The sequence below is a fragment of the Mercenaria mercenaria genome, chromosome 2 (genome assembly GCF_021730395.1).
Source record: "Mercenaria mercenaria strain notata chromosome 2, MADL_Memer_1, whole genome shotgun sequence".
Classification (NCBI taxonomy): Eukaryota; Metazoa; Mollusca; class Bivalvia; order Venerida; family Veneridae; genus Mercenaria; species Mercenaria mercenaria.
The window spans coordinates 78,640,263-78,655,834 of record NC_069362.1 but is presented as its reverse complement, the minus strand read 5'-3'; the positions used below and the strand labels follow the sequence as shown (position 1 = coordinate 78,655,834).

At 35.2% G+C, this 15,572-nt stretch overlaps 1 long non-coding RNA gene across 1 annotated transcript; it reads left to right on the top strand.

Moving 5' to 3' along the window:
- The first annotated feature begins 2,494 nt into the window (after positions 1-2,494).
- Positions 2,495-3,349, top strand: LOC128548543 (uncharacterized). The gene is made up of 2 exons (XR_008367152.1): positions 2,495-2,920; positions 3,215-3,349. It is a non-coding gene; the product is annotated as an uncharacterized LOC128548543 (long non-coding RNA).
- The last annotated feature ends 12,223 nt before the right edge of the window (positions 3,350-15,572 follow it).

Genomic DNA, 15,572 nt, shown 5'->3' with positions numbered 1-15,572 from the left:
AGTATCAGAATGCAATAACACTAAAATGAAAGTACTTAAAATGCCATATATTTAATTTTCCTAATGACTGCTTGTCAAACTGATTTTTGTAGCGAAATGCCTATTATATAAATATTCCTCAAGCTATCTGCTTAGTGATTTATAAGAAATGATTCGAAAATGATTAGCTTATAAAAGGATCAGAAGAATAATCAAAGATACTTGAAATGACAAGAACTACAATGTGTAAAAAGATAACCCTTAGCTAAGGCAAAATGCCTTACTAAAATAATCACCAGAATGCCACGACCCAGGCTTCTTTTACCAATAAAGACACAGAATGCCTTATCAGTTCTTTGTAGGAATATCAGCCTAAAGTCCTGGTGCAACTGGTATAATAAGCCGCAAAAGACTCTTAAAATGCCACTAGAGGACTACGACCCGGGCATCCAATGCCTTTCAATATATCTAGCTAAAGAATGCCTTCCTTTCGCTTTGAAATTGTCTACTTGGCACTGTCGTCCCAAAGTCCCAGCTTGACTAGTGCAACAAATAATTAATTAAATAATTAATTATTATCGATGTGTCTCCTTCGAATACCAACAGCGAACTGAGAGTCATCTCAAGTGAAGCCAAGTCCTTTTACTTGCTTCTTGATCTGCGCATGCGCTAACATACTTATCCAATGGAAATTCTTCTAGGGAATGCGTAGTGCTACTGAACATAACTATGCAAAACGTCTACTGATTGGATAAAAATACTTACATTCATTTCTAATGAACGCCGTCTGGACATTGACTGATTATACATGTACGTATATATGCAAACAATAAGCATTTATTGATATCTATTGAAATAAAGCTTTAAGCAGCGAAAGTGCACCATTAACAGAAGTATTATAAATTGATTGAATGAAATATGAGTGCAATCAATGCTTTCATTTACCTCAAATACTTACATGAAGTGATTTGATAGCTCGTTTGCAGAACACTTGTTTTGTTTGCAAATGACGTTGCATAATAAAGGGGAAAGCACTACGTAGAAGTTATCAAAAGCTGTTTTGTTAAAGGTGAACAATTTTAAGGAACAACCTTATTAGTGTATTAGGGACATTTTGTCACACAAATGCTGATCATTTGGACAGGAAAAAACAGAAAACAGATAAGTGACATGCATCAATAAGTATTTACCCTTACCAAAATAATGTAGATTGATGTTATCAAACCAATTAGTATGTTTTACTTCGTCCAGTTTTCAATGAAATAAATCAATTTTTGGAGAATGTAATTTGGTAAACATTTGAAGAAAATGGCGTAACTGCATAAAGGGGAAATAACTTTAGGAAGTGGCTATTCCTACGGTCCCGTAAGAATAGCCTCGCAGGCTATTCCTACGGCTTTCCCGTAAGAATAGTGAAATAGCCCGCAGGTGGCTATTCCTACGGCTCTAAAGACAGTTTTGTATGTCCACCTTGTATTGCATTGTACTGCAGGCGCTTTCAATCATGTATGAAATATGAAATATTAGAACACATATAAGATAAAGATATGCGTTAATGAAATATAGTATATACGATACGGAAGGATACGTGAATACAAACATGTAATATAAGTATGAAATATGAAATAATGTAATGTATAACATACAGAAGTGCTTTAATGAAAGATAGTACATAAGATACAGATACAATATATTCTTAATAAAAGCTTAAAAGGATTTTAAAAAGTATTCAACACTTTAGATTTTATGTCTTGATTTTGCCTTTTACTTGAGATTTCTTCGCATATAAATTCTGTTCAAATCAACACCCTCAAACGTTTTTCGTGAATAAAAGCTTAAAATGATTCTTTTAAAAAAATCATCACTTTAAATTTAATATCATGATTTTGCCTGTCACTTAAAATGTCTGCGTATACAGTAGAATCTGGCGAAATCAACATCCGTTATACGTTTTTCGTTTCAAAACCACCTTATATCAAAGAAGTATAAAATACACAGAATGGCAACTGGCTGTAATCTCGCGTGAGCTCGTGTCAGAGCGTGATTCGGCGTTATCTTACTAAAAACAAACATCGGCGAGCATGCAGTTACAATTTGTACCTTTAAAACTACATTTAAAATACATGTTAGCTTCTAAAACAAAATTAGTTTAATGAGAAATGGTCTTAAGACACGAAGTACAGGGTTTTTTTTTGCCATCGAAAGAAGCGTGGTCATACGGTGATAATTATTTTACCGATGAATAATTGCTTTCGCATACAAAATGGCGCGTGGAGAAAGCGTCACTTCTGGTAACGAGATCTCGTTTTTTTGTCACGGGAGGTTGGCGAGATTTGCTCTATATGCCTTTCAAGTTGCCAATCTATTTATTTTATAGCTCTTTGCTTATATCCCAGTAAACACCTGACGTCGTACCGACGTTGGTTAGACGTTGGATTTTGGTTGCGACGTCGGCGACCTGAATCCAACATCTAAACAACGTCATAACCACGACGTCTAATAGACGTCAGACGTCTAGGAGACGTTGGAATTAGGTTGGATAGAAAGTCTGTTTAAATGTTTTCATTTATGAAATTAACTGGTGTAATTTTGCTAGTATAGTTTAAAGATAGTTATGCCTGAACATGCGCTTATAAATAATAGTTCATTAGCACATCAAACATTATCATTAATTATGTTACAAAATCGCATGAGATTGTCTATTTTCGGAAACGGATTTCTTTTTTACCAATTTAAAACTGTTCAGGAAAAAATTGCATTCTATACACATGTATAAATTATTCTAAATTCACCTAAGGATCTTCTTCTACACATGTTGTTTATTAGTCATGCCTTCGCCGCGAGATAAGCCTGCATCGGTTTACACAAGTCTTCTGGTAATTTGATATTTGTGGGATAAGATAGCAAGTTTATAAATACTTTACACAAAGGGATCCGCAACGTGAGTAGCAGATTTTTGAAAGTTGTACTTAGTTTAATAATTATTCTTTTTAATGTTACGTACTAGTATTCTTTGAAAGATTGATGCATCATGTTTATTACTTTAAAAATCAGTTGCGTTTAACATAAAACTTCATTACATTTTATGAGGTTATAGAGAATACTTTTAGAATTTAAAATATAACATGTTTGTTTTGCACGTAGCAGTTATGTTCTTTAGTAATAGCTCTAGCATACTTGTGTAAGTTTTCAAATTTTATGAAATGATGAAACTGTCAAATTTTATACATTTCAGATGGGAATTTTAGCGGCGTTGAAGAATCATGCAGACATGACTAAACTTGAAAGTTTCAGTTACTGGATTACCTTTTTTGGAATGATGATATTAGACTTATGTCGCTATCATGTGAAATAAAGCTTATAAAATACATGTGTTGATTACTTGTTTGATTGCAAATTCTGTTGAAAATTTGGTCAGATTTTGGTTGGAAAGTGGTTAGATTTTAGTTGGAAAATGGTCGGATTGCGACGTCTAGCCAACGTCGGGATCCGACGTCTAAACGGTTTGCAAATCCAACCAAAATCCAACGTTAATCCGACGTTGGGGTCTGACGTCTATACGACGTCTAACCGACGTCAAATGCCTACTGGGATATAACTCTTTTTTCTTGAAAATTGACATGCAAAGTTCTCTCTCGATGTGATACTGAAAAGTAAACAATTTGTTCGAAAATATACCATTTGAATTAATTCAGTACAATGCAGTTCAAGATAGACATACGAAACTGCCTTTAGAGCCGATGGGGTTGGGTACAAAGCAAAATTTTCTACGTTATATGCCTAGAGATTTCATTTCTAACGATATGAAGAATATAGGTATCGATAGCAATAATGTTTACATTTAAAAAAGCGTAAGGGACAGACTATCAATTTAAACCAAGCAGAATTGTGTTCTGTCTGCATCTCACTACACATGCACTGTTCCTGTTGGCCCTGGAAATGCATAAATAAAACACGTGCCCATAACAACCTGAAACGGCCGACTTCGATCGACTAATGTCAGCTGAATAGTCTTGCTTTTTCGATATTTCCAGCACTTTAGTTGTGTTTTATGCAAGAATAGCGATAACACACGTTTGTTTCGTGAAACAACATCTGCAGAATCCCTCGGGCTATGTTGGTGCACTCGCCCTACGGGCTCGTGCACCAACCAATCCCTTGGGATTCTGCAGCTGTTGTTACACAAAAAAAACGTGGGTTAACCCTACATTAATTAATGAAATTCCAAAGAAATGTTTTGCCTGGGTTCAAAAACTTCTCTCCAGAATCATTTTCTTTCTTGATATTTCTAAAGTTTAAACAAACTATTTTCTTTTTATATATCTACGTAACTGAAAATCAAAAACGGGAAATACTATTTCCCGTGTCACAGACGTGTTCTTTGTTAATGCTTCTTTTTATAGAAACAAAGATCTTAAACATATTTTGCACCAACCGATTCTTGGATCGAAATACTTACCCAAATATAGATGCCAGCAAAAGTATCGGAGAACTGTTTTTGCCCGCCACGAACTGTTTCTAGAACGAGAGTGGCCTTCCATATTTAGACATATACATGATCACGTGACATTGCAGTATTTGTTTCACCCTGTTGCCGCCATAACGAGTTTGTTACTGTTGAAAAAAAAAGAGAAAATAAAATGTACAAAGGTTTAGCTGGAGATGATTCGAAACGCCAGGTTAGTAAATATGCATATATATACCATTTTAATTTAGACAGCTTAGCACGTGCTAGGTGGAGATTTTTTTGAACATTTTTTTTTGAGCATTGATTATAGAATATTGTAAAAATGGTGGCCTCTGGTGCATTTGACTTATAGGTCTAAATTTTTAGGTATAGATCTATTACTGGTACTGATGATAAACCCGAACAGAAAATGAGGTTTTTTACCTGTAACTTTTTTATTTCTGCAAATTGAAATCAATGGTCGGTATCAAAATAAAGCTTAACCTTTGCTGAAAACTTTACATAATTCAAATTTATATTTAGTAAGCAAACTCACACGAAGTGAGGGCCTGAAAGGGGTATGTAAAAAGGGGACTTGATGAACGCTGACTGATGATAAATTCGAACCCTTTGTCATTTACAAAATTTTCTTGGTATTATTATATTGAAACTTTCCCCAAAAAGCTGCAACAGTCATTCCTGATCAAGTAATGAAAAGTTAACAAATGTCAGATCTTCATGTTTTGACAGTGAGCATGCGCAAAAAAACACCCTCTTCCCCAGTAATTTTGGATAAATATTTTTTATACAAATTTATGTAAGTCATTTATTTATACAGAATATTTACCAATTTTGTTTTTGTTTACACCAGTTGGTGTTTAAGTGGAAACTATTAGATGGTGTGTTCAGTTTTATAAATAACCGATTGCAATCGAATATTTCCAAGGTGTTCGACTTTATCATCTGTCCGGGTTTATCATCAGTACCAGTAGGGGTAAGTTACTCCCATCCTGATTGGGAGGTCAGGGGGCTCTCCTCCTGAAAAATTTTGAAATTCAGGTATGAAATGTAGTCCAAATAATCAGGTCTAGGAAAGTGGTGTTTTTACAGATCATCTGTAAATTTACAGATACTGGTACTGATGATAAACCCGGACAGATGATAAAGTTGACCACCTTGGAAATATTCGATTGCAATCGGTTATTTATAAAAGGACTTCGGACACTTTCTATATGAATTTGCCTACTCCAAGAGTGAAAAATAAACCACTAAGAAATAAGTATTTAATTACATACACCATCAAAATACATATTTGAGATTATTTCTTAAAGTCACATTTTCAATATTTGTTTCATAAAACGGTGAGTTTTTCTCTAAATAGAATTACGTACCCTGTTATTATACATATAAAAGCTATTTTGTTTTATACAACATTGTTCCCACCCGTGCATCAAAACCATATTTGGCCAGCACATGTAGATATTAATTATACACATTTTCTGTGACTATTGTGTTGATGCAAGGGGTGGAACAGTACTTTTAAACAAAAAATATAACTACAGGGTGTTCCTAAATGTAAAGTAACCAATACTTTTTACATTCATGTTTAATACTTAGATTGTCACATATTTTTACATCTGTTTGTAACTCATATACTATGCAAATGTTTTAAAGGGTACACATAGGCATTTTATACATGTATAGTAGTGAGAGAAGCAACTACTGTGAATATTATTCGTTGGGTTAAATTTTCATTGGCTTATCCTGGTTGTTTGTTGCAGTAGATTGGCAAATGTGTGCTGTAAAATACTAGCAACACACCAGCTAATCTTCTGCATGCCCTCCTCGCGACGCGCATGCCAGCCATTAGCGATGAGGATGTTACTTGTTTTCCATTTTGTTTTTATTATGTTTTGTATTTTTATATATTTTTCATTTCTTAATTTTTTTCATCTTCTTCTGTGCGTTTATATTTATTTCTTTTAGACACGAACTAAATGTCACACAGATTCATTACTTCATGTTCTTCCTTCTGTGAAAACTGAATTGAGTATTGTTCTTTGCGACGGACTTAACACCACAAAAAAGAGTCCATATGTGCACAGCAGATAATCTGATCCTGACTATAGTCCATCAAACAGAAATAACGCTTGTTATTGATATGCCTGTGATGCATAGGTCCAGAACAGTAGCCTCTTGGCAGGTCATGACAGTGACGGTTTCACATTCAGTGTGATGCCACGAAAGTGATGTGTCAAGTCGCGTTCCATGCAGATGACATATACAAATACGGCCAGACGCGAAAACGAACTGAAAGGTCCAGCCGAGTTTCAGGTGGAATTTTTATGCATCGACCTGCTTCTACTTTAGCCCTACAAATGATACATTTCGAATGTGTTTTGCTCACAACTTCTGCCCTGATTAGACAACATTATCTTTAAATGGGCTGTTGTCAGACTTATCCCGATTTAACTTTTTCCAATACAGCTTCCTTAGGCAATCCCCACAAAGAACTGTCATTTCGGATACATTTTTATTAAATGTTTAAGCCAAATGAGCCGTGCCATGAGAAAACCAACATAGTGTTTTGCGACCAGCATGGATCCAGACCAGCCTGCGAATCTGCGCACTCTGGTCAGGATCCATGCTGTTCGGTTTCAAAGCCTATTGGAATTAGAGAAACCGTTAGCTGACAGCACAGCTCCGTGACTAGACTGCACAGATGCACAGGCTGGTCTGGATACATGCTGGTCGCAATTGCACTATGTTGGTTTCCTCATGGCGCGGCTCAAATATTATCTGTGCCACTGGTACTTATTCCAAGCAAGAACCCACCCTACGGCTTGATAAGATGACTGCGTTTTCGTAGTATTAATGTTATACAGCACACAAATACCTGCCATCACTTATAACACAGCTATACAGACATGTACATGTACTTAAATAACTACCTGAACCATTGTAATAAAACTGACCGGTCACTTATACATGTATATCTATTCATACATGTAATGCATCAATAACTTAACATTACGAACAGTGTATAGATAAATCAAGAAGAGGTTGTTTGCAAAAATATCGCTCGCTTTTTTATTTATTTTTAGGATTTTAATTTTAAAATGTTATTTTTTCCTTAAATAAACAGATTTTGTCACTTTTTTCGACTGGAATTCATATATTTAAAACTTCCGTAAAGTGATGACATTATATTTTTACGGAAATTAAACATTTTATTTTTTAAAGAAAATATATCCTGGCTAAGATAAAATAAGAAAAACATCTTGATAGGAACAGATAAAAAACAGTTTCTGCTGTAATAAGTTAACTAACACATTGGTTTATCATTGACTCGAAACAATTTGGGTATTGTTTAAATACTTATGGAGAATTTTGCATTCAAAATGTAGGCTAGAAGCATATGATAGTGTCCGAAGTCCTTGAACACACCATCTTATAGTTTCCACTTACAACACCAACTGGTGTAAACAAAAACAAAATTGGTAAATATTCTGTATAAATAAATGACTTACATTTATTTGTATAAACAATATTTATCCAAAATTACTGGGGAAGTGGGTGTTTTTTGCGCATGCTCACTGTCGAAACATGAAGGCCTGACATTTGGTAACTTTTCAGTACTTGATCAGGAATGACTGTTGCAGCTTTTTGGGGAAAGTTTCAATATAATAATACCAAGAAAATTTTGTAAATGACAAAGGGTTCGAATTTATCATCAGTCAAGGTTCGTACAGTCCCCATTTTACATACCCCTTTCAGGGCCTCACTTCGTGTGAGTTTGCTTACTAAATATAAATTTGAATTATGTAAAGTTTTCATCAAAGGTTAAGCTTTATTTTGATACCGACCATTGATTACAATTTGCAGAAATTAAAAAGTTACAAGTAAAAAACCTCATTTTCTTTTCGGGTTTATCATCAGTACCAGTAATCTATAAATTTACAGATTTTTCCATCTGTAAATTTACAGATAGTGTGTATGTAACATGGTGAAATTACATTTATTCTTACAACCGCAGCTTGAAATTAATTGGTTTATTTACAGTATGCATAAATTAACATCATTTGTGAGTTTCAGCCATTTTTATTGACTTTGAGTTTTTGGCATTTTCAGAAAAATCAAAGTCAACAGAAATAATCGAAAGTTACTATAGACCTTTATTTATACATACCATAAGTAAATCAATTAATTTCAAGCTGCGATTTTGAGTCCAAATATGATTTTAGCAGTTTTCAAACATTTGATCTGTAAATTTATAGATCGAAAAATCTGTAAATTTATAGATTATCTGTAAATTTACAGATAATCTGTAAATATACCACTTTCCTAGACCTGATAATTGTACTTGAGAGTTGACTATCGTTAATAATTTTTTGACTTGTTGATATCCGCCTCCGAGGTAGACAACGTAAAATATCAAAATGTAAAATCGGCTTACCCGAGGTCCCATTATTTAGACTAGTATGAAATGATGGCTTCTGGTGTGTTTCTGGGTCTATGATTTTGAGAAAAAATATTCCTTTGTCATTTCTCAGCCAGTGGGGTAGGGGGGGGGGAGGGGAGGCACAGCAGCCTCGGCCTGGCCTTGGATCCGGGCATGTAATCGCTATATTAAAAGTGGAAAGTGGTCAGTTTAACTTTTTTGTATTGTCTCCATTGATCTCCCTCTTAAAATACCTCAGCTGCCAGTAAAAATCTAACTAGTATGAAGTTTGGAGGGTAAATGCTCAGATATTGAAGTTACATTTAGCAAATCTGCCACTCAGCCAAGCTGCAGATTTTAGCTAAGGTGAAGTTGTGCACCTGCTGTTCTAAAAGGTAAAGGTAAGTTTTATTTACTGTCGCTTGGAGAAACAATATACAAGATTCTTAAAAACTTGTGTTGCATTTATCTTTAAAAATATTTCACATAAAATTCAAGAAACCATGTAGGAATATTAATTTTTGCTAGTGTGAATTTGTGCACTTGAGGTCTTTTTTTTTTAATTCCTTTTGCAAAACCAGAGTTTTGGCCCTTGACTGAGTCAAAAAATAAAAGTTTGTGTCCCATGTGTGACAGTGTCTCAAAATTTACTTTACCTACTAAATACCTAGCATTTTTCATCTGACATCTCAAAAGGTATTCCATAAGAAACAACTTAACTTTGAAATAAGCATGTGGAATTTCAGCATGTCATATCAAGCAAACAGATTTTGTGCAGACATGTTCGATTGTTTCAGGTCTCTTAGCAGAGATGTTCACTGGGAGACAGTTCCATTGTTTTGTTCTGGTCCTGGCAGAGAAGTTGGACATCTGGTAGATAGTTCCTAAGTTTCATGTTGTGTAGAGGCGATGCATGGCAGTGTAGCCGAAAAGGTAAAGTAAAACAGATGGTCAGTTATCTGCATATAACTTGTACATTGATAAAATGACATTTTACAATTTTCTTTGAATCATTTCCTTGTTGGAATTATCATTTATTAAAGAAATTGTATGGGTATACAATCTAGTCTGTTAAAGTGGCTGACTGAAAGCAACCACTACTTTACAAAGACAGGTGACCACAACACCAAGTAGGTCATCAACATCAGTTTAAAACTAAATTTTACTTGTTGTGTAAAAATTTAATTATGATATTCTTTCACTGGTTGTAGGTGCTGATGGGATATCTGGCTGGCAGGTAACTGTTTTGGCAGTAAGGAGGCTCTGCCGTTTTTTCCCATCCGTACTAACAGCCATATATAGAATCTTTTTCTTGCATGTCATATTCAACAAACAATAATTAAAATAGAATCAAATGAATGACCTTCTTTATAGCTTTTTAGCTTGATTATTCAAAGAATAGTAGAACTATTGGACTCACCCATGCGTCCGCATCGGCGTCCCGATTTGGTTAAGGTTTTGTATGTAAGCTGGTATCTCAGTAACCACTTGTGGGAATGGATTGAAACTTCACACACTTATTCACTGTGATAAACTGTCGGCGTCGGCGTTGCCTGGTTAAGTTTTATGTTTAGGTCATCTTTTCTCCTAAACTATCAAAGCTATTGCTTTGAAACTTGGAACACTTGTTCACCATAATAAGCTGACCCTGTACATCAAGAAACATAACTCCATCTTGCTTTTTACAAGAATTATTGCCCCTTTTGTACTTAGAACATCAGTTTTCTTGGTTAAGTTTAATTATTGCCCCTTTTGGACTTAGAAAATCAGTTTTCTTGGTTGAGTATTACGTTTAAGTCAGCTTTTCTCATAAACAATCAAAGCTATTGCTTTAAAACTTGCAACACTTGTTCACCATCATAAGCTGACCTTGTACAGCAAGAAACATAACTCCATCCTGCTTTTTGCAAGATTTATGGCCTCTTTTGGACTTAGAAAAAATCAGATTTCTTGGTTAAGTTTTATGTTTAGGTCAACTTTTCTCCTAAGCTATCAAAGCTATTGCTTTGAAACTTGCAACACTTGTTCACCATCATAAGCTGACCCTGTACATTAAAAAAACATAACTCCATCTTGCTTTTTACAAGAATTATTGCCCCTTCTGTACTTAGAAAATCAGTTTTCTTGGTTAAGTTTAATTATTGCCCCTTTTGGACTTAGAAAATCAGTTTTCTTGGTTGAGTATTACGTTTAAGTCAGCTTTTCTCATAAACTATCAAAGCTATTGCTTTAAAACTTGCAACAGTTTTTCACCATCATAAGCGGACGCTGTACATCAAGAAACATAACTCTATCCTGCTTTTTGCAAGAACGATGGCCCTTTTCGACTTAGAAAATCATGGGTAGGACAATATTTCTATTTTACAAAAAATTCAGATAAGTGTCAGCACCCGCAAGGCGGTGCTCTTGTTCAAAATTATGCCCCTTTTTCGACTTAGCAGTTTTTGGTTAAGTTTTTGTATGTAAGCTGGTATTTCAGTATCAGGGCTCACGCTGTCAGTCGCCGTTATCGCCATTTGCGATTATTTTATTTAAATGGCGAATATTTTTCCATTTTGGCGACAGGAACTGGCGATTATTTTATTTAATAGCTACATAAATAATTATGCCAAGTGAGACAGTAACCCGCGGTCTGCTTGTGTAGAAAATCGATAAAGCGGACTGTTTATAACCTTGTGTATTCCAAACACGTGTCAACTATGCCGATAACATTGCCTAAGGCAGTAGGATGCAGACGACAATTAAACCGATTATAACCGGAAATTAATCGTATTTATCTAGCTATCAATCAGATTGAAATGGCAGGCTACTTTTTGGAATATTTTAAAACGCCAACGCAAATTTTCTTCAACTCTATATTTGGCAGACGACAATTAAACCAATTTGTACGGGCAGTTTCCTGATGAAAAATTAACTTGCCATCTATCGTAACCGCTAATTTAAATATCTTTCAAAACATATTTTAAACTGACCTAACTGTCGACGATTTCAAAATATCTTTAATCAGATCTAGGTTAGATCTATATGTGTTTTTAATCTGAAATGAAATTGTTCGAAGCAAAAAAAATCTTGTTTTTTTTTCTTCGAATTTTCAAAATTTGTAAAGAACGCGAATTTGTTGAAATATTACAGGCCTGATATTTTTAATGGTCTATTATTTTGCCAAGACAGTTCTGGCATAATAAATGTTTGTTTTGCACATTAATTAAAAAAATATCGGGAAACCCAGTCCTGTTCCTATTTTTAGAAACATGGCCGATACGGGCAAACTAAAAAAATCAACAAATAAATTTGCTTGCATACTGTAATTAGCGTAAGTAAAAACATTCTAAAACACTTAAAAATTAGTATATTTATTGAATAAAGCATAAAAAACTTGTTGACAAAAAGCTGTAATTCAATAGTGTGCATAGATGCCAAATATCACGTATTTTCGCGACCTGATTGTTTTTTACTTTTCGAGCAATTTAAGTGCAGTTATGGTCAAAGGAATCAAGAAAACTCTTTTGATATATATAAAGAAAAAGTATAAACATGAATGATGCTCAAAGACTTGGTAAACTTTCCATTGTGAGCAACTGTGTCCATATTGTGTGTGCATGAATGGGGCTAACTGAGCCATTGCCCAGTCCATAATGTCAGTCAGTATCAACCATTTCAGCTGCCTTACACAAACTAAATATGTGTCTTGTAAATGCCTTCAAAATCCATCAGAATATAGCATTTTAAACATTTATAGTGGGACCCCACCACCAATATTAGGAGGTAATCACCCAGAATCCCCGATTCCCACACCCCCTGTTGGGGCCAACTGCTTTTTAAAGAATTAGCAGTTAAGAAGATATAATATGTTAAAATTCATCATTTTTGTTTTTATCAAAATTGCACGCAAAGGTTCGCATCAATTTTGGCTATTACTTTTTCATAGGTTTAAAAGTTGGCTATTTTTTTTTTTGTAGGCCAGTGTTAGCCCTGAGTATCCACTAATGGGAAAGGATTGAAACTTCACACACTTGTTCACTGTCATGAGCTGATAAACACTGTGAAGGTTCCATAACCCCTTTTCCCATTTTTAGCTCACCAGAGCCAAAGGCTCAGGGTGAGCTATTAGGATCACTCACCGTCCGGCGTCCGTTCTTCGTAAACTTTTACTTTAAATGACATCTCCTCATAAACCACTAGGCCAGTTTCATCCAAACTTCACAGGAATGTTCCTTGGGTGAAGCTCTACCAAAATTTTTCAAAGAATTGAATTCCATGCAGAACTGTGGTTGCCATGGCAACCGAAAGGAAAAACTTTAAAAATCTTCTTCTCAAAAACCAGAAGCCCTAGAGCTTAGATATTTGGTGTAAAGCATTGCCTAGTGGACCTCTACCAAATTTGTTCAAATCAAAATTGACCCCGCCCCAGGGGTCACTTGATTTTACATAGGAAAATCTTAAAAAATCTTCTACTCAAAAACCAAAAGCCCTAGAGCTTAGATATTTGACATGTAACATTGCCTAGTGGACCTCTACTTAAATTATTCAAATCATGACCCTGGGGTCAAAATTGACCCCGCCCCAGGGGTCACTTGATTTTACATAGAAAAATCTTAATTTTTTTTCTAAAAATAAACCAGATGGCATAGAGCTTAGATATTTCACATGTAGCATTGCCTAGTGGACCTCTACAAAATTTGTTCATATCATGACCCCCGGGGTCAAAATTGACCTCACCCAAGGGTCACTTGATTTTACATAGGAAAATCTTCAAAATTTTTCTAAAATTAAACCAGAAGGCCTAGAGCTTAGATATTTCACATGTAGCATTGCCTAGTGGACCTCTACAAAATTTGCTCAAATCATGATCCCCGGGCTCAAAATTGACCCCACCCCAGGGGTCACTTGATTTTACATAGGAAAATCTTCAGATATCTTATAAAAATAAACGGAAGGCCTAGATCTTAGATATTTGACATGTAGCATTGCCTAGTAGACTTCTACAAAAAAATTTCAAATCATGACCCCCGGGGTCAAATTGACCCCGCCCAATGGGGTTACTTGATTTTACATAGAAAAATCTTCAAAATTTTCTAAAAATAAACCAGAAGGCCTAGAGCTTAGGTATTTGACATGTAGCATTGCCTAATGGACCTCTACAAAATTTGTTCAAATCATGACCCCGGGGTCAAAATTGACCTCACCCCAGGGTCACTTGATTTTACATTGGAAAATCTTCACAAATTTTCTAAAAATAAATCAGAAGGCCTAGATCTTAGATATTTGACATGTAGCATTGCCTAGTAGACTTTTACAAAAAAAATTCAAATCATGACCCCCGGAATAAAAATGGCCCCGCCCCAGGGGTTACTTGATTGTACATCGGAAAATCTTCCAAAAAAATTCTAAAAATCATCAGTTTGACATTTGAAACATGTAGCTCATGTTACGCTGGTGAGCGATCCAGGGTCATCATGACCCTCTTGTTACAAGATTATGCCCCTTTTTCAACTTTAGTATTCATTCAATTGGCAAGGCTGTTGAACAGTCGAACGTTGTTGTCCTCTGACAGCTCTTGTTTTTCTTGTAAACAGTAACACATTCAAACATAATTAGAACTCCTAAAACTATATTGGCACTCGGGCTGCGCCCTGGTGCAATACACCCTTGCAGGTAGTATGAACTTTACATCACTTATAAGTTACTGTTTTTGTACCCCCCGACAACAAAGTTGTAAGTGGGGGTATACTGGTTTCAGGTTGTCTGTCTGTCTGTCCGTCTGGTCGGCCGCCGTAGACGCAATCTTGTGCGCACCATCTCTCCTTATCCCCTTGTCAGAATTTAATGAAACTTCACACAAGTGATCAGTACCAACAGTAGTTGTGCATGGGGCATGTTAGGTTCTTTTAGAAAAAAAATTTGCAGAGTTATGAGACTTTGTTTTTTTTGTTACTATACTATATACATAGACACAATCTTGTACGCACCATCTCTCCTCATTCCCTGGACACAATTTAATGAAACTTCACACAAGTGATCAGTACCAACAGTAGTTGTGCATGGGGCATGTTAGGTTCTTTTAGAAAATTTTTTTGCAGAGTTATGGGACTTTGTTTTTTGTTACTATACTATATACATAGACACAATCTTGTGCGCAGCATCTCTCCTCATCCCCTTGACACAATTTAATGAAACTTCACACAAGTGATCAGTAACAACAGTAGTTGTGCATGGGGCATGTTAGGTTCTTTTTGAAAATTTTTTTCCAGAGTTATGGGACTTTGTTTTTTTGTTACTATACTATAGACATAGACACAATCTTGTTGGCACCATCTCTCCTCATCCCCTTGACACAATTTAATGAAACTTCACACAACTGATCAGTAACAACAGTAGTTGTGCATGGGGCATGTTAGGTTCTTTCAGCGACAAAAATTGCAGAGTTTTGGGACTTTGTTTCTTGTTAACATACTATGTACATACAGTCTGCATATGCAATCTTGTGCATGCCTAATCTACCAAACCCTTGCACACAATTTAATGAAACTTCACACAAGTGATCAGTACCAACCCTAGTTGTGCATGGGGCATGTTACATTCTTTTAGATAAATATTCTGCATAGTTATGGGACTTTGTTTTTTGTTACTATACTGTATACATACAGTCTATATACATACAGTCCACATAATTATGCAGTCTTGTGTGTGTCAAATTGCAATGTA